The sequence below is a fragment of the Vipera ursinii genome (genome assembly GCF_947247035.1).
Source record: "Vipera ursinii genome assembly, chromosome: 1".
NCBI lineage: Eukaryota > Metazoa > Chordata > Lepidosauria > Squamata > Viperidae > Vipera > Vipera ursinii.
The window spans coordinates 255816975-255840117 of NC_139512.1; the positions used below are offsets into that span (position 1 = coordinate 255816975).

General features: G+C 36.1%; 1 protein-coding gene across 1 annotated transcript in view; it reads right to left on the reverse strand.

Moving 5' to 3' along the window:
* Positions 1 to 23143, reverse strand: part of HS3ST5 (heparan sulfate-glucosamine 3-sulfotransferase 5) — a 159338-nt gene that overhangs the window by 97143 nt on the left and 39052 nt on the right. The window contains exon 2 of the mRNA XM_083349802.1: positions 22257 to 22444. The gene's annotated coding sequence lies outside the window, so the exon portion shown is untranslated. The remainder of the gene's footprint in view (positions 1 to 22256; positions 22445 to 23143) is intronic.

Consider the following 23143-nt stretch of genomic DNA (forward strand, 5'->3'; position numbering starts at 1 on the left):
TCACTATAAGGAGAAGTTATGACCACATATGGGGTCTGCTATCTTTTTTGTTTTTATGTTTTACATACTATAGGAAACTATAAGATTGCCTTCATATTCAAAACAAATGACAATTATTCATTATGTGTAGATAGTGAAATTTAAAGCAAGATCAAATAGTAGGTTGGTCAGTATTTTAAACCAGTAATTAATCCCTTGTTTTGGACACCACATGGGAAATGGGATAAATTGAAAATTGGGCTTAGGATATTCCAATCTCCAGGTCCTCTGGAATATAAACAACTTGAAAATGGCAAGAGGTAGTGAATGACCTCAAGATATACTGCTCATTGCACAAACCAATAGAAAAAATGTCCTGTTATATTTGAAATGGAGCTAGATGCAATTTTACTCAACAACGTTATATTTATTTGAGAACAAAAAATTTGGAAGTTCTTTTGGGTGAAATTTAAATTATGTATAATGCACTACTGCTGCATGGTTTAAATGATAAAAATGTATTTGTGATCTGGGTCTTTTTCTGAGGAATACAAGCCAGGTTAGCAACAGAAGGAAAAGAGATGATAGTTTGGACTTTATTTCTCCAAAAGCTTCACCATTTTTTTTGACAGTAAGGAAATATAACATTCTGATTAATTTAAAATACTAATCTATATTATTTAATCTAGAACACTGTCCCAATGATAATCCATTTTTGGGAACATGCTCATAGTTAAGCAGATGATAATATTTTTGTGATAACTGGTCAACAACTGTTCACCTGTTCTTGGTCTATTCTGGTTAGGTTATAATAGGTAGAAAATATACGGTACTTAGAGGCTTTCTTGGTCCAAATTTTAATACTGTGCTCCATCTTCATCATGATAAAATGCAGTCAGTAGCAGCAGCACATTTAAATGATAGAGCAGGGAATTGCTGCTACTCATTTAATGATGCAGCTTTTGCTATAGTGGTCTCCGGCAGTAGAGACCAGCTGTAGCATCGCATTATCAGAGTATTCTGTTTGGCAAAAAGCCCTTTTTACAAAATATACATGCATGCATATGTCTATGTTTTGTGACTTGCATACCCAAAAGACAAAAATGAAGAATTGTGCTTCTAAATAGGTTACCTTTTCTTGTGTAGAATAGCATATTAAAGATAACAATCAGAACGAAGCTGTTAACCTCTGGTGATTAATATCTATTTTCTCCAGTGTTAGTGTTTACAGTTTTAGAATTTGCCAAAATAATTGTTTCTCTTTTATAACCCTATCCTGCCTCCACTATTGTTTCCTGCATTCTAGTAATCAGGCTGATACAATTCTCCACCATAATCATAAACTCTATTATTTGACAATAAAGATAAAGGTAAAGGTTCCCCCACACATGCGTGCTAGTTGTTTCCAACTCTAGGGGCTGGTGCTTATCTCCATTTCAAAGCCGAAGAGCCAGCGCTTGTCCGAGGACATCTCCATGGTCATGTGGCCGGCATGACTAGACGCCAAAGGCGCACAGAACACTGTTACCTTCCCACCGTAGTGGTCCCTATTTTCCTACTTGCATTTTTACGTGCTTTCGAACTGCTAGGTTGGCAGAAGCTGGGACGAGTAACAGGCGCTCACTCTGTTACGCGGCACTCGGGATTCAACCCACCAAACTGCTGAACTTCTGATCGACAAGCTCAGCGTCCTAACCCACTGAGCCACCGCATCCCTTATTTGACAATAAAGTCCATCAAAATAGACAAGTAATTTCTAAGGAATTCAACACATCCAGAGAATATCAGCTGCAGGCAGACTGACTAAGACTCCATAAAAAACGGCAACAGTTTTGTAATATTTATTGAAACCCAGCAAAAGAAGAAATGTTTAATTTCATTTCCACATAATTGTTTTTAACACACTGCTGACTTCCGAATTTCATTGGTTTCTGACAGCTGATTAAAATTCTGAATTAGCTTCTCCTTGGAATGTCATTTATATGTGCAACAGATACAGGAAAACTAACTATGACCTGCTATGAATCAATTTATATACATACATACATACATACATACATACATACATACATACATGTATATATATATATATGTAATTGTGAAAGTTGCTGTGGGAATTTACTGTCATTTTAATGATGTATGAAAAATTTATAATATGAAGCAATTCAAACAGTTTATCCCTCAGATTCTCAAACTAAATCATTCTGGCTTTGTGGCAGCACAAAGAACATTTTCTATCGTATTGCCTCTTTGAAGCAACACTAATTGAGGTTATGTTGTAAAAGTTCCAATGTGATTAATATACAGATAAAATCGTCTCATTGACAGTGTACTATCATAAACAATTAAAAGCCTCATAGGCAAAATGCATAATCTAACTAATTAGCTCACTCTGAAAATAAAGTTTTTACATTTTTTTTAGTCATCCTTCACTTAGACAGATAAAAATTCATCCTTTCTTGTTGAAATCCACACTACCTTTGCCAAAAAAACATTGGTTTCTATATTCCAAAATGCCCACTTTTAGAATTAAATTAAAACTCTGTGCCTACAATGTTCAGAATTGTGGATCCAGTGCTTATTTATTTGATTAAATCAGAAACAGAAATGAAGAAGCATTCTGCATCTAGACATTCTCGTGCCCTTACTTGTGCAATGTTCCTTCTGTTTTATGGAACAATTGTATATAAAGTTGAGAAACAATTCTCTCCTCCCCCCACCCACAAAGTGGTGTTTTTAAGGGTGAGAGGATTGTCTGGAAGAGTATGAGATCAGGACGGAGAGACCACAATGGTTCACACTGAATCACAAATCAAAGTTATTCATCTAAGCTCTACGGAGCTGAGTCATCATATTTTGTTTTCCTATTCAATCGCTGAAAATTTCATGAATGAAAAGGGACATTGTACAGAACTCCACTACACTATGCAAATGGGCCTTCTCTGCATCAGTTAGATGAATGGTTTGGTTTTCTTCTCCACTCTTTTTTTTTTACTGTATAACTACTAACAACATATGGTTTTTAGTTTATTGTTTTTTATTGTCTGTTTTATATCTGGTAAACTACTTTACCAATACTGGTTGTGTAATCGATAACCTACAACTTTATTCCGGAAATCCAAATGACCACACTTTTTTGCTGATAGCTTATACAAAGGCCATGGCAATAATTTTCAAATGCATTTTAATTCATATAACTAAGGTTTAAATGGAACAAAAATAATTTATGGAAGGAACAATGTATAATAGTTGTTTTTGTATGGCTTAGTATGTACAAGAGGAAATCTTTTCCATTTTCACAATAGACAACAATCAAAGGATTTCTATAGCAGTTTTGATCCAGAAATCCTTGCCTGTAGGAATGTACTTACACATGCTGTTGTGCCACAGCAAGTCTCTCCCTCTGATGTGTCATTAGCATAGTCAACCTTGGAATTGCTGACCATCTGTTAGACAAAGGCCTGCAATCCCTTCTTCTCCAAGGTGGTAATTGGCATTGGCGTCACCAGCAAGAGCATATCTTTGCCCTACATTGGCACTTGTGAATGTTAACAAGGATTTTGCCTAGACGAGAATGATGTCATAAAAGTAACAAGGCCAAAGGAAAAGAAATTCCAATTATTATTATTTCTCTCCTGTAGGTCGAGAATGTAAATATTTTTAAGTAACCAATTGTTCTATTTTTTTTTAAAAAAAACACAGTTTGATCCAGTTATCCATACAGTATTTGGTTAAATCTGAAATACAAGTCCAGTATACATTCTGAGTACCTATGAAAACAGATACTTATGCACAAAGGTGCAATTTACTTACCTACCTCTTTAGTAAAATTAGTTTGGAAATGTATAACAGCTGTATATCAGTCCTGCCTGTGCAGATTTCACTGCTTTAAGACTTCAGGACTATTTTTTGTTTTTTGTTTTTTGGTAGCTTACCAGTCAAAAAACAAGAGAGCAAGGAAAAAAAAGAATGCTGCCTAGAAACATAGCTGAAGGCAACAGCTTTGGTTGTTGAATAAAACAAAACAAAAGCAAAAGTGATGTCCGATGTGCAGTGTCTTAAATTCTAATCCCGAGAAGACAAAAAAAAACACCTGTAAAGTTCTGATTATGAAATGAGGTAGAACTCTAGTATTTTATATGTTTAAATCACCTCAATTATTTCTTTAAGTTTCACAGAAGATATAGATTCCTTTCCTGAAGCTGTGCATTACGTAAAATATGACACACTGCACGCTACAGAATCGGATTTTGAAGGACCACCCCTGGCTAATGGCATCTGCCTGTCCTATTCATTATAATGGGAGAAGGGGGAATGGGACCCCTTTGGATTGTTTTCTGGAAAGAATGTAATTTGATTTGACCCATATGTGCCTTCTGAATAGAGTGACTGCCCATTGAGGAAGTCTTTAGAAACTTTTTAACTCTGCTGGCCTTTGTGAACACTTTGAAAAGTATTGGACCAGGATGAGTAAGTTCCCGTATGAATTTGGTAACAATATGAAGCAAGTGTATTAGAGATTATTATTGTTATTTTTTATTTTTGTTTTTTGTGGTTTTATTTTGATTTCTTTTCTTTTAAGTCGCCCAGAGTTGCATTATTTGAGTTGGGTGGTCATATAAATTATTTGAAAACAAACTCTCCTCTAAGTACAGTAGTAATTTACACTAAATATATGAGCCTCGATAATGGCAAATCCTACCCCCCCTTTCCAACCCCATTTTGAGTTTTATCCTTCACTTACAGAGCTAATGGAAAGAATATTGCCCAAGGAGAATGCTTCCAATAATTTTGTTCAGAATGGATACCTTTCACGGATGAAAACACCCTAAATTGAGCTCTTTGTATGTATTCCTATGACAAAGAATGATTTTGCTACCTCTTCTAGGTGACATGTATTTAGCCCCAAATCTCTGGAGCAAGTTGACATGTCATGTGAGGGGGAAAAAAACCGATGGATTTGCTTTGCAGATGGAGTGGTTTCTACCAGCTTAATGACACAAAGAGGTCTTGACCCATGGTTTCTCATAAGTAAATTCCACTTTATAAAAGACCCTTCGAATGTTTGTGGGACTCAGTTTGATTACAGCTGGGAAATTATAATGAACAAATTATTGCCCAAGTAACAGTTTATTTGCCTTGGGAGAGGGGGAATAACTAATGGCTTTCTTAAATGTGCTCCTCCCCCCCCACTCTGCTGTGCAAAAAATTGCTATTCATCTGATCATAAAACTGATACTCTACACCAGGGGTCCCCAACCCCCACTCCATGGACTAGTACTGGGCCGCGGCATGCCAGCAACCAGTCTGCACAAGCAAGCAAAGCCCCATCCATGGGATGCAGGCAGCACACAAAACCACGCACCCTCCGGTCCATGAAAAAACCTCTCTCCATGGAACTGGTCCCTGGTGCCCAAAAGGTTGGGGACCTCTGCTCTACACACAGATATAGGATTGAAACATAGCAGTGTAATTTTACATAACATCCATCTCTTAATCTGGGTATCTCCCAGAACTTGAAGTCCCCCCCCCTCTCTCTTTCTCTCTCTCTCTCACTCTTTCTGGTTTTTTTCCTCTCTGTGTTTTACTGAAATGAATAGGATTTATGAATAGAACATAAAAACAAAACAAAACTGAAAATATTTGCTGTGAACAGTGCAAAGTGTGATGCTGCAGTTGCAAAAATAAACATGTTCTTTCCAACTCTTTCATTGTATGATTCTCTGAACTATATTAAATGCCAGACACCTATTCTGAAAAGAACTGCAGAGGAAACAAACAATGACAACAATTTAACAACAATGTTCCCTACATCCTCTCTAAAAGTTCATTAGAGTTAACACTAATTCATATGGATTAGTCAGAGGGAATGTGTTAATCAACAGCCAATGACTATTCTATAAATAGACAGAATCCATATCTGCACTTTTCACAGTATGGGTTCTTTATAATTCATTTGCCTCCAGTTTCTTATGTCTTCCCACCCCTCCAAAGAACAGTGTGTATGTGTGGTATGTGCCTGTGTTTTGAAACAATCCTTGTTTAGATATTTCTCAGCTAAAGATCTGTTTCAAGCTTATTTCACTTCTAATGGACAGCTTTATTCTGATATTCAATTTTATCTGAGTACAGATTTACTACTCAGTTTACATCTAAAATTAATCCGTTTAAAATCTGAAAATTTAATACATGGTCCTTTAATGTTATTTATAATTAGAAATTTCATGAAAAGGAGTGTTCTCTTTGGCTTTGCTGTACAAGCAAATAATTTTACTTTCACTCAGAGAAGAACCATGGTAAGACCAATCAGAACCATACTTCAATAAATTTTTCTTCTAAAACAGGAAGCATATATATATATATATATATTGGAAGGGTCCTTGGTGCTTTCTGAGCTTGCTTGTTTTCTTGCAGATGTTTCATTCTCCAAACTAGGTAACATCATCAGTGCTAGTATGGAGTGCCGTTACTAGCACTAATGATGTTGGCCTAGTTTGGGTACAAATATTCTCCTTTATTAATATTTTTTTGGAGAGAATTTAGCGTCTATATTACCCTCCTGATCTATTTTAAGAAGGAGTCCAGGTTTTTTTCTTAAAGTTCATTAAGCATGCAATTAGAAAATGGAGCTGCTGGTGTCCCTGGGAGGACCTAATGACATTAACTCCTCCTAGTGACATTGTATATTACAAATTCAGTACTCTGATTATCTACTATTACAAAGAGAGAAATAAATAGGATTCTACTTTGCTGACTTGTTTCATTATCTTCCTGTCTGCAATTTAAGCTGATTCCTACATTAGAGATGGGCCATCCATCATACAATGAGTGCCCTGATGGCCAGATATTCAATATGAATAGATTTAATGGCTCAGAAATCCATTAGGACAATCAACTAATTTTACTATTTTAAATTCAGTGGCATAAAGTTCATTATTAATGTTTGCATTTTCATAATTCTTGATGTTAGGAACATAAAAAGAAAGGGCCTTGTGGACCAGACAAAGGCCCCATCTAGACCAGTATTCAGTTACACAATCACCAGCCACTACTCTTGGGACATACTGTACACAAGTACAGAAGACAAGCTGTCTTCCACTTGTTGGTTCCCAGCAACTGTTTCTTATAGGGTAGGGGTCTGACGAATTCTGGGAGTTGAAGTCAACAAGTCATAAAAGGGCCAAGTTTGAAGACCCCTGCTATAATGCTTCCTCTGATTCAGGGTGTAACATAAACCCATCAAAACAAGTCACTGTTGATTGCATAGTTCTTCTCAAAACCATCTAAATGGATGATCATCACCAGATTTCAAAGTAGCAAACTCCATACTTTTAACTATCTCTTGTGCAAAAACATTTTCTTGGTCACTTTCAGCTGAACATGAGAGGAAAATTAATATTTCTCTGGCTACTTTTTCCAGATTCTGCTTGATTTTACTTTCCTGTCTCATGTCAACTCTAATCTGCCGACATTCATACTAAATAGACTCAAATGCTGTAACCTTTCCTCTTAGGCAACTGCTCCTAATCATTTGTGTTGCCATTTACTACAATATTTTCAGAACTTGTGTGGTTTTTGAGGACAGTGTTCAAAAACGTACATTGCACCCCAAATCCAAAGGCATTTTAGATTAATGTATGAATATTGGTGTAATGTATGGGCAATATTATTTTGAATTTTGTTCCTACCATGGGATTTATGGGTGTTTTTCCGGTATGAACACAGTGGATTGATATTTTTTCAACCCTAGCCCTAACCCATTTTCCAATTAGAACATTCTGTATGGGTGTAGAAAAAACATTGTGCCCATTATTTCCCTCGTCTTTCCATTGACTACAGCTTTGTTAGCACTTAAGTGTTTCTCTTCTCATCCAAGAAGTTTCACACACACACACACACACTCACATGCATGCAGACAATATACATTATAAGTAATCTATAGATATCTCCATAGATTGCTTATAAATAACAACAGTAAGGACATACAACTGAGAAACTATATAGATTTTGTTACATTATCTTACAGAATATTATGAAATACAGAATTTTAGACTTATAAGGAACGTCATGACATTATAGTACAGTTATAGAGCATTTGCTGTTGCATATCCTTCACATTTATCAAATTATCTAGTATTATTCTTTTTGTGACAACAGAGATACACCAAACATTTTATTGGATCACTACCTTCACTCAAACGTTTATTTATACACATCAACCTAATGTGACTGATTCTGAGTGATACAAACAAAACAGATCAAGATAGAATATCTCAACTTATAAAATAATCCCTCATCACAACTAAACCATTTCTAAGTGGCCAACCCCTATAATCTCCTCTGTAGAAGAAAATTTCTATTGTTGTCTACAGTATAATCAGGCTAGGTGTGATTACTATGCATTTCATCATTATTGCAGGTAGCCACGCAGTGACTCCTCTGTTGCTGGACTGTGTCGGTTAAGATCATTAGGAAGGGAAAAGGATGATAGCCACATGACAGAACACAAAATAGTAAGGTCTCTAGTATCTTCATTTGAAATGGCAACAAAGCTGCTAACGGTCAGATCAAAGGATTCTAGGATAAATAGGTAAATATTTGACCAGATGTAAAACAAATTCTGAGACATTAGAATCTAACTTAATATATGTTTCTAGCCTGTTAGGGAGAAGACAGACAAAAAGCACCAGTGGTGGGATTCAGCCGGTTCGCACCAGTTTGGCAGAACCGGTAGCTAATTATTTGTTGCCCAGGCCCAGAATGGACTTCCAGAAGCAGCATCCACACAGAGAACCGGTTGTTCACATATTTGAATCCCACCACTGAAAAACACCATATCATATTACTTGGTTCGGTAATACAACTAGAAAACTGTTGCATCTTGTAGAATATCCTAGCTGATTAAAATGACTCTTCATTTATGGACCCCCAAATAACTAGTCATTCTATTACACTTTGCCCAGTTAATCTAATTTGATCTTTCTTATTCATGCCATCTATTTTATAGAAAGATTTCTAAACCTTCTTTTCCACCTGTGGGCTCTGATCTTGGACTTTCTCTTCTTATATATTTTCTCTTGTTATTTGCCTAGGTTCTACTTGACGTGAATAACTGCCATGCGATTTTTTTTCAATAATTAAAAAACATGCCAGTGTTGTCATTTGTCAAAGAAACAATGCTTATTTTTCTAGACACTAATTTATTTATTTATTTATTTATTTATTTATTTATTTATTTATTTATTTATTTACTTACTTACTTACTTACTTACTTATTATTTTATAATACTTTCAGCATTCACTGCTAAAGTCTTCATTAAAAAGCATAATAAATTAGGGCAAATGCCATTTGAAGTTTAAGGTTTGGAGTGAATAATGCAGAAGACAGAAAAAGAACAGATACATAGAAGAATGAATACATAACGACAGTATTTTCCAAACAGTTGCCTGAGTTTTCTTTCTTCTAATGAGATTGTATTTTCGAAAGTACTTTTGAAGAGCACATCACTAATGCCTAAACTGTTCAGCCCTTAAGTAAGTGTGCATTTAAATAACACTTATGCATAGGCACACACAATCTTTTGAAGTTCCTGAACCCACTGAGCAAATTCTGTGGGGATTTTAATTAACTATTAAGTACTGCGCTATTCGCAACAAAGTAGTTGCTCCACTCTGTAGGAAAACAGTCAGCAAAACATATTGGAAGATGAGAGGAGAAAAACAAAACATAAAAGCCATTATAGCAAGGCAATAATTGGAGAGGCATGACAGTATCATAATGAAGACTGCATCCTGTTCTATAGCAGTTCAAGCAAGCAAGCACAAAGACTTTGTCAAGAAATAATACTGAGTGTCTCATGACACAATAATAGGCAATCAAGAAGTCCCACAGTCATTCCAAAGGTTAGCAAGTTAGACTAATAGTTCTCAGTTGTAGACCAAATAGGGCAGGTGAAGGAGTCTTAAGGTCACAGGATAAACAATCGTGCAATAGATAAGACTAATGAGGAAACATTGATAAAACAGTATTCTGCTGAAAACTGAATACGGTAATATTCCTGGCTCTGGCTTCAAGGCTCTACAGTTTCAATTGATATTTAACAAAGTTAAATCAGCCAAAGATGCTAAACAGGCATAAAAGGCATTCACAAATTAACCCTTTAGCTGAAGGAAGTTTACACAGCAAATACGACCTTTAGTAATTATGACACTGCCGAAAGCTCTTTCAGTATTCAGAGAAAATATACATAATAAAGAGGAACTAAAGTTTAATTTTCTTAACTGTTTTATCACATCCAAGAACCCCGTAAGTCTAGGAAATGTCCCATGCTACTAAGCTAGCTCTAGATTAGCCATTGAAAAAATAAAGACATGAGTGACGAATAGTGCCTGCGAAGGAGAAGGTGGTGTGATGGACTATAGCAGGGATGTCAAACTCAATTTCATTGAGAGCCACATCAGCTTTGCGGTTGCCCTCAGGGGGCCGGGTGGGTGTGGCCTGGGTGGGTGTGGCCTACTGGGTGGGTGTGGCTAAAGTGCGTATGGCCTACTGGGTGGGCATGGCCAGCTCTACATCGTTCGCATCAAGGGTGCCTATGGGGGCCTGGGCAGGAATGGGACATATCTGAGGGTCTCTGGCAGGAGGTGGATCTCTGGGCCAGGGCCAAGGCAGTGGGGGCCATTCCCTCACTGTTTCCAGGATGGCTTTGCGGGCCGGATCTGGCCCCCGGGCCTTGTGTGGGCCAGATCTGGCCCCCGGGCCTTGTGTTTGACATGTCTGGACTATAGTGAAGTGGCTGTTTCCTAGGAAGAAGGGAGCACATTCCAAGGAGGAGGCGAGACAAGAAAAAGCACAGCCCAGAACTGGACTGGAGTCCCAAAGGAGCTTTTTCTAGAGGCAACTGGACTTTTTTGTTTTTCTTTGAAGACATTTTGCTTCTCATGCAAGAAGCTTCTTTAGCTCTGACTAGTGCAGAATCCCACGTTGCAATGCCTCTACTGAGATCAGCCAATGCCAGTTAGATTAAAAACTGATTTAAGTAATTTTCTTTCCTTGATTTTTTTTTCATTCTGGATGACTTATTAAATTTTCACAACTCTAGTAACTCTCCTTTAGCTAAAGTGTTATTTGCAATTCTTGAGTTTCTAGGAGTTTGCTTTCCTTTCAGAAGTTATGCAACCATATTTGTAAGTTCAGGCAATTAACAAACAATAATAGTGCGCCTATGATAATAACATAAAAAAATCTTGATTATCAATAATAAAGAATAAAGTTAAAGCTAAACAAACTTAAATTTCTTGTCCAGTGTGAAAGCAAGCAAGTAAGAATCTCAAGTTTCCAACTCTGAGGAAGTGAAATGAATGGGACATGCCCAGAATAAATATCACAGCAAGTTGTCTTAATAAGGCTCTCTTTTTAGTATCAATACATACAGTATATGTTTATGTATCTATTTATCTATATCCATATCTATATCTTTTTTTAAAATCCCATTTATATCCCGCCCTTCTCTGAAGACTCAGGGTGGCTTACAATTTTAAGCACAAACCAATGTGCTTAGCAATATCTTACAGAATAATCCTTCTCCAGTTTCCTATTGCAGTCTTGATATACTTAAAACTGACTTTTAATAGCCCAATCCAGTAGCACATAAAAACATGTTGTAAACAGTTGTCCATAATCAAACATTTGCATTTATCCCACTAAGAGTCTATCTTCAAAACACATAAACATTTTTATTTTGCACTTTGCACTAGTAGTGGGTACACCATCTATCATTTGCCTAATATATCACTGTATGATTTCTTTGTCTATATCTTTTCCCCACAGTATGCATGGAGAGAAGAAAGAGAAAGTCTTTTTATTTGATTTTAAATTAAACTCTAAAGAATTCAGGAATATTTATATGGTGTATAGTCTAATATTAGCTCTTATCTTAGCTGTTATTGTTTTTACCATCAGACAATTTTGTTATCTCAAAATTGAGTTTAATTTGATTTGATAAATAAATAAAAATCTAATCCATAAGGAACAAATACAGAATCAAATTTTGAAAGAGGTTATTGCTACCATCAAGTTTAATCTGTGCTCAATACACGAATCCAAATTAAAGTATTCTTACAGAACATTTCAAGCAAATAGTAATCTATTACCTCCCTGAATAATTGTTGAACTGCTCACTGTTAGGGACCAAAGCCTAATATTTAAATGAATGTTGCCTTTGATTGCTATTATTTTATGTCTTAGACTCACAGCCCCTTAAGGTGGTCCAGCCTGCATTAATAGAGGGATAGAATCAAGATAATTTTATAATGCCTTGGTAAGATACCACTTGATGCCACTTTACAATGACTTGGTAAGGCCACACGTGGAATACTGCATCCAGTTTTGGTCACCACAATGTAAAAAAGATGTTGAGACTCTAGAAAGAGTACAGAGAAGAGCAACAAAGTTCATTAGGGGACTGGAGGCTAAAACATACAAAGAACATTTGCTGCATTTGGGTATGTCTAGTTTAATGAAGAGAAGGACCAAGGGTGACATGATAGCAGTGTTCCAATATCTCAGGGGCTGCCACAAAGAAAAGGGAGTCAACCTATTTCCAAAGTACCTGAAGGCAGGAACAAGAAGCAATGGATGGAAACTAAAAAAGGAGAGAAGCAACCTAGAACTAAGGAGAAATTTCCCGACAGTTAGAACCATTAATCAGTGGAACAACCTGCCTCCAGAAGTTGTGAATGCTCCAACACTGGAGGTTTTTGAGAAGAGACTGGACAGCCATTTGTCTGAAATGGTATAGGGCTTTCTGCCTGGTCCAAGGTCCCTCCAAGGTCCCTTCCAACTTTGTTATTCTGTTCTGTTAGGCTATGAAATCAGTTCCATAAGAAGACTATTAGGGAGACAGGCTATAGTTGCAAGCCGGAATCTTGCAAGCTTGACTGCACCTCCTTCTGATACTACAGGAAATCAAGAAGATCCTGCTTGAGCTGCTTCTGGATACTACAGTATGTTGCTTCCCTGGGCTTAAATAATATTTTAGCCTTCTTTGCTTATACAGTAGTTCTTGCTTATTTCTGTCAAGGTCATTTCCATTACTATCTACATGTGTTCTGGAAGAGTGACAGCAGACATCTATATGACTTCCTTTCTGGTATTTGAAGGATGTTATCACATCCTGCGCTAGTCTTTTCTCAAGGCTGAATATATCCTGTCCTTCAAAATCTCTTCAAAGGGCATAGCTTCTGGTTTTTTTATTGTCATTTTTTGCTTTTCTCTGAATTTTCTGTCTTAATTTCTTAAAATCATTCTTCAAGTGAGATATCTAGAGCTGAACACAGTACTCTACTTGGGGTCTGATCAAGGCTGGGTAGAATGGAATAATTTCCATAATGTGGAAGTTTTGCCTCTGTTGACATAGCCTGAAACTGCCTTTGAGCTTCAGGACAGTTTCTGGACCATCATGTGTCAGCTCATATTCAATTTGAGGTCAGTCTTGGAATACTTTGCTAGCCGTATTTTCTCCTGAGATTTCACTTTCCTGACATCTGTTCTACAGTTTGGCTTAAACTTATGAACTCCTCCTTCTCCTTTTTACTTTCAGATATATATTCTCTTGTCACACTAGGTACAGTATATCTAAATTCTGTTGCGTTATATGTAAGATATGCAGTTGATTGACTGATACATTCACTTAATTTTATAACTTGTAAAAAGTAAAGGTAAAGGTTCCCCCGCACATGCGTGCTAGTCGTTTCCGACTCTAGGGGCCGGTGCTCATCTCCGTTTCAAAGCCGAAGAGCCAGCGCTTGTCCGAGGACGTCTCCATGGTCATGTGGCCGGCATGACTAGACACCAAAGGCACACAGAACGCTGTTACCTTCCCACCGTAGTGGTCCCTATTTTTCTACTTGCATTTTTACGTGCTTTCAAACTGCTAGGTTGGCAGAAGCTGGGACGAGTAACAGGCGCTCACTCTGTTATGCGGCACTCGGGATTCGACCCGCCAAAATGCCGACCCTCTGACTGACAAACTCAGCATCCTAACCCACTAAGCCACCACGTCCCTTTATAACTTGTACCTTTCTATAAATATGTATCCTTTTTTAAAAAATATGTAATTTTATTAGATTTTTGTGTGTGACCAAAATAAAGATTTTCAGTCAATCAGAACAGAACTGGAAGGGACCTTGGAGGTCTTCTAGTCCAATCCCATGCTCAAGCAGGAAACTCTGTACCATTTCGGACAAGTGATTCCTCTGTGACTGGGTGTCAGGGAATAATTCAATGCGCAAAAGAGTTTATTAGTGCTACCTCTATTAGAAGAATGTATTCAACTAGTAGTCAAACTATGCTCAGTTCCAAAATATTGTATATGTTGATGTGGGGCTACGATTATGCTGAATTATTAAATGTAATTGAAACTACAGTAGCTACGTATCAATTCATGGAAACCAGTATGGGTGCAATGGTTAAAGCCCCAGGCTGGAAATGGATGGTGAATTCTAGTCCTATTTTAGGCACAAAACCAGCTGGGTGACCTTAGGCCAGTCACTCTTTCTCAGCCCTAGAAAGGAAGCAAAGGCAGCTACTTTCCAAATCTTGCCAAAAAGACTCCTACAACTTGTCCAGGCAATCTCCAAGACTCAAAAACTGACTTTAAGCAACGTCTTCCCCCCAAATCTGTTTATAAAAGTTGCTTAGGTGTTTTACATTTTCCTCGGCTGACAATACATTTCTTTGGAGTAATGTTTATGTATGCATCAAGCTTCAAAATAGTCTATTTTACAATATGAATGACAGAGTTTTCTTAATAAGATTCATGGAAGTGATAGGGAAAGGAGTTCAAGAATTTCAGCAACTGAGTTGTTTTGCATTGAGAACTAATTTATCTTCTAAAACATTAGGGTGAATTTCTTTCTAATGGCTTTTCTGTGAACTGGTAATACTGGAGCTAGTGAATGAACTTGCAGGATTCTGTTTACAAAATCCTCTCCTGAAACCTTATTGGTCTGAGAACTAACATTTCCAGTTTGTGAATGAGGAGTGAATGTGCATCTCTCTCTCTCTCTCTCTCCCTCCCTCCCTTCCTCCCTCCCTCCCTCCCTCATCTGTCTCTCTCTCTCTGTGTTTAAGATATAGTCTACTCAGTCAAAATTGAAAACCATAAGCAGTTCAGAATAATAGTCCCAAAAATAATTTTAATCTGCATGACAATACTATAGAAATGATATTCAACTATAATGCTACGGAGAAAGCAAGGAAAGAAGCAGGAAAAATTATTGAATTCCAATATTGGCTTCCCAACAAAATTAATTGCATCAAATTAAAAAAATAAAACTGCAGTTGATCTCTGGAGTGTTGAAAAACTCCAGCATTTTAATGTTCTGAAATAAAGGTTTGCTTCCCCAGAATAAAAGATGTGAATAAGAAAAAAATAAATGAAACTAGGCAAGCATTGTATTGCCTTACCAAACTTGTCAGTTCTCAACTATTGAATATACCACTCAGCATTTGGGAACAGAATGGCTTTGTTAAGTTTCTAAGCCTTCCTAATTATGCACATTTGAGAGTGCAGAATTCTTTCATTTCAGACAGCTTATATTATCTGATGTAGTTCTTTCAAAACTACTCAGAAGCATCATCTGCCAGGATCAAAAGTAATTGAACTGATATCTACCGGATGCAGCTTTACTGTGTAATTTTTCATTTTCTTGAGAAGGCTTTTAACAGACAGAACATGATACAGTCCCACAGAGGTATTTTGACATTAGACTTAATAAAGCATGAAGAACTCATTAATAAATAATGTTCTGCTAGGTTAACAAATAAAATTGAACGCCTGTGTTGAGTCCAGGAGAAAACTGTAACAAGAATGTGGCCAAATGATTGATTAAAAAGGCTGCAACAACTCTTTTGCTGCCATACTTGACACAACCCAACATAACACTGCATAATCTAAGGGGGGGGAAATCATACCCAAAGTCCATGTGTACTTGAATCAGTGTATATAGTTTCTTAGAGTTGAATCTTTGAGTCTAACATTTGTGAAAGCACATATCCATTCTACCGAATAAGACATAGTTATATTCTCTGCAAGTATCCTTTACAGAGAATACCACGGGTATTGTTATTTCCTAGACAAAAGACAAAGGTTTCCATTGCCATCTTCTAGGATACTTTTCAACTTCCCGTTCTACTCTACAATCCTAATATTCATTAAAGCTCTCCCAATCAAATTCTAATCAAATACAGTTTTGCTTAGCTTCTGAGTACAGCCAAGATTGGCCAAATATATCTCGTGGTGAGATACTGTCAATGAATAGATTCCACCACATTAAAAGAAATCTGGTTCAGATAAGTAACCTACTGAGAAATATATTTCCTTATATATTTAGATTATTCCAACTTCCCCAGAGTTCTTTATGAAAGAGGAATTATGCATGTAAATGTACAAATGCAACATGCTGGCCCAATCACTTAATTTTTGTCCTTACAGTTCAAAATTCACAACATGGCAATCCCTATAAGGCTTCATACTTAGTATGCATTCAGTATACTGTGTAGCAAGTTATTCAAGCATGATAAAATTGGATCATGTCTGTGCCTGGCATAGAGAAATGTACTTCTATACTTCTGGGGAAAAAATATGAACTGAAGACGGCACTAGCAAAAGCAGAGACGAAGATGCAGTTGAATGACGAAGCAGTGAGTAGACTCCATTTTGATAATTCCACTCTGGACAAGGAGAGGTCTTGACATCACCTACAAGTATTCCAGACAGTTGCTCCATGTAAGGAGACTGTAAGACAGTGGTCTTTAGTGTGTTTAGTGGTCTGGGAAAGCCAGAGCACTAAACCAGCCAGAGAGAAAGCCATCTTCGTTCAACCCACATTCAGCACCTTTATGGATACTGGATTGGCATACTTCTTTTTCTAATCACTTTTGGAAATTGCTTGTTAATTGCTTTTTAGCTATTAGCTATTTGGATCAACATTTTACATAAGGAAATCAATTTAATCAATTTCCAGCACATCATTTGAAATGACTAAAGATCAAGAATGTTAAAAATAAAAGGAAGGAATACAAGGCTGATTTAATTGATCAAGATTAAAATAGATATGTTGCTATCTTTGGTAACTCTTAGTGGACTTTTGCTGACCAGGACCAAAATGATGAGGCTTTAAGAATTTGTTTATAGATAAGACATGAGATAGAGGAAGAAGAGATCTTTTGTTACATTTTAAAAGAAGTTACAGTTACTAAAATTGTTTAAAGTTGTGATGAAGGGGAAATCATTTCTTTATATACTGTATTTCTTTTCTTTTCCTTTACTACATTCTTATTTCTTTCTTTGCTGTTTTTTCTGTGCATTTTCTCCATTTTCCTTTTATTTTTAAAGTTTGCATTATTTTTTTACCTTTTAATTGTAAATTTAATAAAATTAGTGTAAAAAAGCTGTTGCAATTAGAAGAAAAAAACATTTTTAAGCATTTCAAGCAATAGGAAAAGAACGCAGCATCACTGTTGACAAAACGAATAGAAATGTGTCAATGTTTGGTGTGGGTCTCCACCATTGTTAATCTCCTAATCAATTCCAATTTAACCTATTTAATCCAGGATTTCTAATTTCTTTATTCAAAGATGGCCCTTTGAGATCAATGATAGGTTTCCTCTGTCACGCTTACATCAAAGGCTTTACATGACCAAAAATCACTTTTCTATTCATCTGTACAATTAGTTTTATTTCTGTGTCGAATGCTGCTAAATAAACTTTATTTTATTTTGTACTTGTTGAGGTACTTTGTTTTACACACTACAGCTTTGAGGATTTTTGAAGTGGACATTATCCTGTAAATTGTTGTAATGCTTTTTTTTTAAAGAATATATGTTGGCTATTGAATTCATTGCTGATCTGTAGAAGCAAGTATTCAGATATCTTTTCTATACAAGACACAGTGCAGATGGGGTTGTTCCTAATTAGCCTTTGAATAAGAGATCACTATGGAATCCCAAGGCTATAAGATAAGGTAAAGAGAAAGTACCATCAAATTATGTCTGTATAATTGATTACCTTATGATTATGTAGGTTTCTTGTCAGAATTACAGATATAATTTGATACTGCTTTTTTGGAGACGTGAGTTTTGACTTCCATGCTACCTTAAAGCCTCAGGATATGTCTATAACTCTGCCAAGAAAGCTCCATGATTATGTCCATGAAAGCTATATGATTATGTCCATGTAATCAGGAAGATTTGAACTGAACATGAAAGCATCTTTATTTCTGTCTTTTATTAATAATGTACTCATGTATTACTCTTTTCACATTATAAAAAAATATTTAAAATGTGCAGGAATCTCATTGGGCATGCATTGTCTTCTTAGGTGGCTTATCATATTTTAAAGGATGTCTTGCTACAAGACAATGTAAAGAAAAGTTTATATGTCAGAAAAAATAAGCTTAACTAGGCCAAGTGAACTCCCAACCATGGATTATTTATCATAGCATATTTAGCTGGTGGACATAGCAAAATAATAATTAAAATGCATACCAAATATTTTAATTTCCTCACAGTAGCTATAACAGAAGAGAGGGTTTAATGTGTGAACAAAAGGCCTATTGAAATTTGTTCCCAATAAATTATAGTTTGGGATTAAGTCCTGTTCTATTCTGTTCTGTTCTACTCTAGTCTACTCTACATCTGACATTACATTACACAGTGATGCATATTGTTTTATATACACATAAACCTCTACAAAGTCTGAAATTTCTTCCCTGGTATATGTAATTCCAGACTATATATATGAATATGAATATGAAAATGTGTGTGAGTATGTGTACGTGTGTAGACCACTATATATACAAATGGGTTCTTGCAATCATCATGCAGATTTATGTATAATGTGGTACAGCTAGTAAACATGTGTTTCAGATAACATGATTTAAACATGTATCTCCATATAACTCAGCTATAATGCTGTTTCGTAGTATTATCAAGTGATTTCTTCCATGAGTCTTACATAATACAGGTAGCCCTTGACTTATGACAACAATTGAGCCCAAAATTTCTGTTGCTAAGTGACACATTTGTAAGTGAGCTTTGCCATGGTGGTGCAGTGGTTAGAATGCAGTACTGCAGGCTACTTCTGCTGACTGCCCTGAAGACTGACTCAGCCTTCATCTGAAGTCGGTAAAACGAGGACCCAGATTGTTGGGGATAAAATGCTGACTCTGTAAACCACTTAGAAAGGGCTGTAAAGCACTATGAAGTGGTATATAAGTCTAAGTGCTATTGCTCCATTTTACGACCTTTCTTGCCACAGTTGTTGACTGAATCACTGCAGTTGTTAAATTAGTAACATGGTTGTTAAGTGAATCTGGCTTCCCCATTGCCTTTGCTTGTTAGAAGGTCACAAATGGTAATGACATGAACCCAGAACATTGCAACTGTCATAAATATGAGTCAGTGGCCAAGCATCTGAATTTTGATCATGGGACTATGGTGATGCCACAATGGTAATAAGTGAAAAATGGTCATCAGTCATTTTTTTCCAGTGGTGTTGTAACTTTGAACGTTCGCTAAGTGAACTGTTGTAAGTCAAGGACTACCTGTACTCAGTACTCAGAGATATTTGTGGTGTCCTTTGCAACAAAAGTAGAGATTATTATTAACTTGAGTCCTGCTTTATTAATTAATCCAACCTTACAGACGTGTATAAATTTTTTTTAAAGAAATCATAATCTGATTGCTATTCCACACCTGATGTTTTCAAAGTGCACTTCTAGCAGGACTCCTCCCCAAACAAAGGGAACACTACAAAAGAAAAGCCGCACATGTTCAATTCAGAAGACTTTCCAACCCAAGATTTCCTAGTCTTTGTTTAGCTTCTAATGTCTACAGTATTCCACATTGTCAGCTCTCTTTCTTATAAAAATTAATAGTATCCTTAAAAAGCAGAGATGACGTTTTCATTGCTCATGAACTATAAACAGAAGTAGTGATTTATATAGTAGAAGGGATACAACTAGAATTATGTTAAACTGTATAACCAGTAGGTTAAACTGCTTATGTTTGACTGCAGTTCCAAACCCTACTATCAGATCTTGCAGACCATTCATACACAGTGCTTTTTCAGCAGAGGTAGTTCAATGACTGATAATAAATGTGTGCTTAGTAATCCTACAGGTGCCAATTCAATAATGGAACTTACTCTCAATTCTCAATCCAATTGACTCCCGTTCAGGGTCAAGCCTTTCCAATATACCTGAGATGTTCACACAACCAAATTATAAAATAAATTGAGGATGTGCTTTCTTCAACTCTACTTTAAAAAGAAATAAAAATAGTATTTGTTAAGAGAGCTGAGTTTTTCTTACATCCACTTCATCCGTTGGCAAATGCTTTGGACAACATTTAACAGAAGAGGCATTATCTACTGTTCTCAAAATTGTGCAAATCCTCCTAAAGAATGTCTATGCAAAGCTCTAGACTGCATAGGAGGTACTTATCTTTTCAATCAATAAAGCAACCACATTTTTCCCAGCTGCTTTTGTGAGCTGCTCCCAGCTGTCCCTGCAGATGTGTGCATGGGAAGCCACCGTGCTTCATATACGCACAAAAGTGGGGAAATAATCAGAAAACACCCCTCTAAGCTTGCTTTTGTTTCTCAAAATCTTCTTTCAGAGAAACAGTCAAAGTAACTTTAGAGAAAGGGAGCACAGTTCCTGCAGTGCCGAATCAGATGATTCTGATTATAGAGAGTGTAAACTGAATATGTTCTAACACCCAAGTGATCAGGATGGAAGAATTAAACTCTGAAATAAATCAGAGATCATCTGTCAGCCCTCTATAATAGACTAGAGTATGAAGTGTGCAGACCTACACTTCATTTATCATAAGGGTCTTCAAACCTGGCCCTTTTATGACTCGTGGACTTCAACTCCCAGAATTCCTCAGCTAGCGGGACTGGCTGAGGAATTCTGGGAGTTGAAGTCCACAAGTCATAAAAGGGCCAAGTTTGAAGACCCCTGATTTATCTGATCATAGCAGAGGGAAGGCCAAGCTTTTTATTGACTATATCAACATATGTTCATTGTTCTTGTTTACCTAAATGTGTTAGTGTATCATCAGTTTTCAGTACTTTTTTTTCTTTTTGGGTTTCCCCCCCACAATTTAAATAAAACAAAGCAGTATGCAAAATGCATAAATAACTCCTGCACAATTTGTATATCTTGTAACATAAGAAAATATTTCAAGATGTAAGTTTGTAAGTTTGTTTGTACCAGGACCAATAAATGACTATGTATGGACTAAAGAATGGCTCTGGTACCACACCACTGCTTTCCTGTGCACCCAGTCTAGGAGATTATATTCCATTATGAACCTTCCATCTTTTCATTTACTGCCTTTCCCTTATTTGCTACTTTACCTCTGCTGATCTTGCTGATTTGTAAGAATTATAAAATATTTTAAACAGGAGCAGATCCAGCACGGTCACATTTGCTTTGAGTTTCCACTTAATTACTATTAAAACCCAAGAATGTGTATATAAATAAATGTATCAGAGTTAAATTATGATGTAAAAAAACAAAGGTTGGGTTGAATCTCTTGTACTTGAGTATTATGTCAAGAGAGTAGCAAAAGATGGATGGATAAGAAGTAAAAATATGTTTCTGATGTGGAGCTTCTTTCTCCAGAAGTAGCAATAGCCATGGTGATCTACCATGTAATCAATCAGAAATTTCCTTCCTTCCTTTGTTTAAAATCAATTTTATAGGGTGAAATATTTATCCAGGAAGTAAGGTGGAATATGGAAAAAGTTAAACCCTTTATACTTAATGCCAGATCCCAAAATATTTTTCCATACTCAAAAAAAGCACTGGGAGATCCAATCACAGACTGTTGATACTGCATCCATTTTTTTTCCTTCAGTAATTAATTTCCAACCAAAAATACTGCAATTCCTAATCTATTATCAAATGCTCACATTAAGTATGAGCATTAGCCATTTTTTTCCTAAGTGCGGGCCAGAATTCCCTATAAAATATGATCAATCTTAGGTTATGAAAGAAGCAGATCAAATAAAAATAAATTACTGATGCACTTACAGCAGGAAATGCACCTCCACAAATATTCCAGAATAAGAAAAAGCAAATTCTGCTAGGTTTTCTTTTCTGTAGCTCAGAAAATATTAAAGCATACAGTACATGAACGCATAGGCAAATTATAAACAGAAATACAAAATATTGAAACTGTAGGCTTTCAAAGTATCACTAACCTTTTTATCCTTTTGCTCATCCAAAAGATCTGGTACATCTAGTTTTTGACCACGAATATTCAAGGCAAAATTTATGTCTGCCGATCTTCAGTGCTTAAAAGTTTTCAGCAGTGATGTGTTAAAAAGGTACCCAGAAACAGAAAGGATACATAGACACTTCTTCCCAGTTGTGTTCTGACTTCTGAAAGCTGTAGAAAAGAAGAGGAAAAAAAAGATATTTCTGAGTAATGGAATTACATACACCCAGAACATATATCTGAGTTACAGATATTGTAAATGCTCTGTGTGAGGATCCAACTGTATCTTCTTGAAAAGAATTGTTATTGATATTATATTATGTGTTTACACTTATTCCATCCCCTATGACACAACCATGCTAGATAGAGAAAGTTATGTTCCTGGGGCACCAGATTTTTTTTAAAAAATCAGTTAAAATAAAGCATTCAATTTATAAATGATATTCAACCCATATTCAACGAATAACTTTGTAAAATTGTATTGTTACTGTTTTTGTAATGATGTTTTAAGTGAATGCAGAAGGTTTATTAAATCTAGGATTATTAAATCCAAATTGGATACGAATATTATATATATGACTAAAATGTCTCTTTGAATCAGTGTTCAGCAGCTGTAGTACTAAAGGGTGAAGTTTGCTATGTTTCCTGTTCTGATGCCTTCATTGACACCACTGCTCTAACAATGAAACTGTGACACCAACATCAACATTATGGGTATCCTTAAATGGTGGTTTCAAGGTATCTCTTTCAAAAGAGAAAAAGCAGAAGAAGATCATCTGTAGATAACAAAGTCATTGTCAGATATTACTGCAACATTTCCACTATTTCTACCACCATTTTTACTATCATATCTTACCCTATGTACATCTC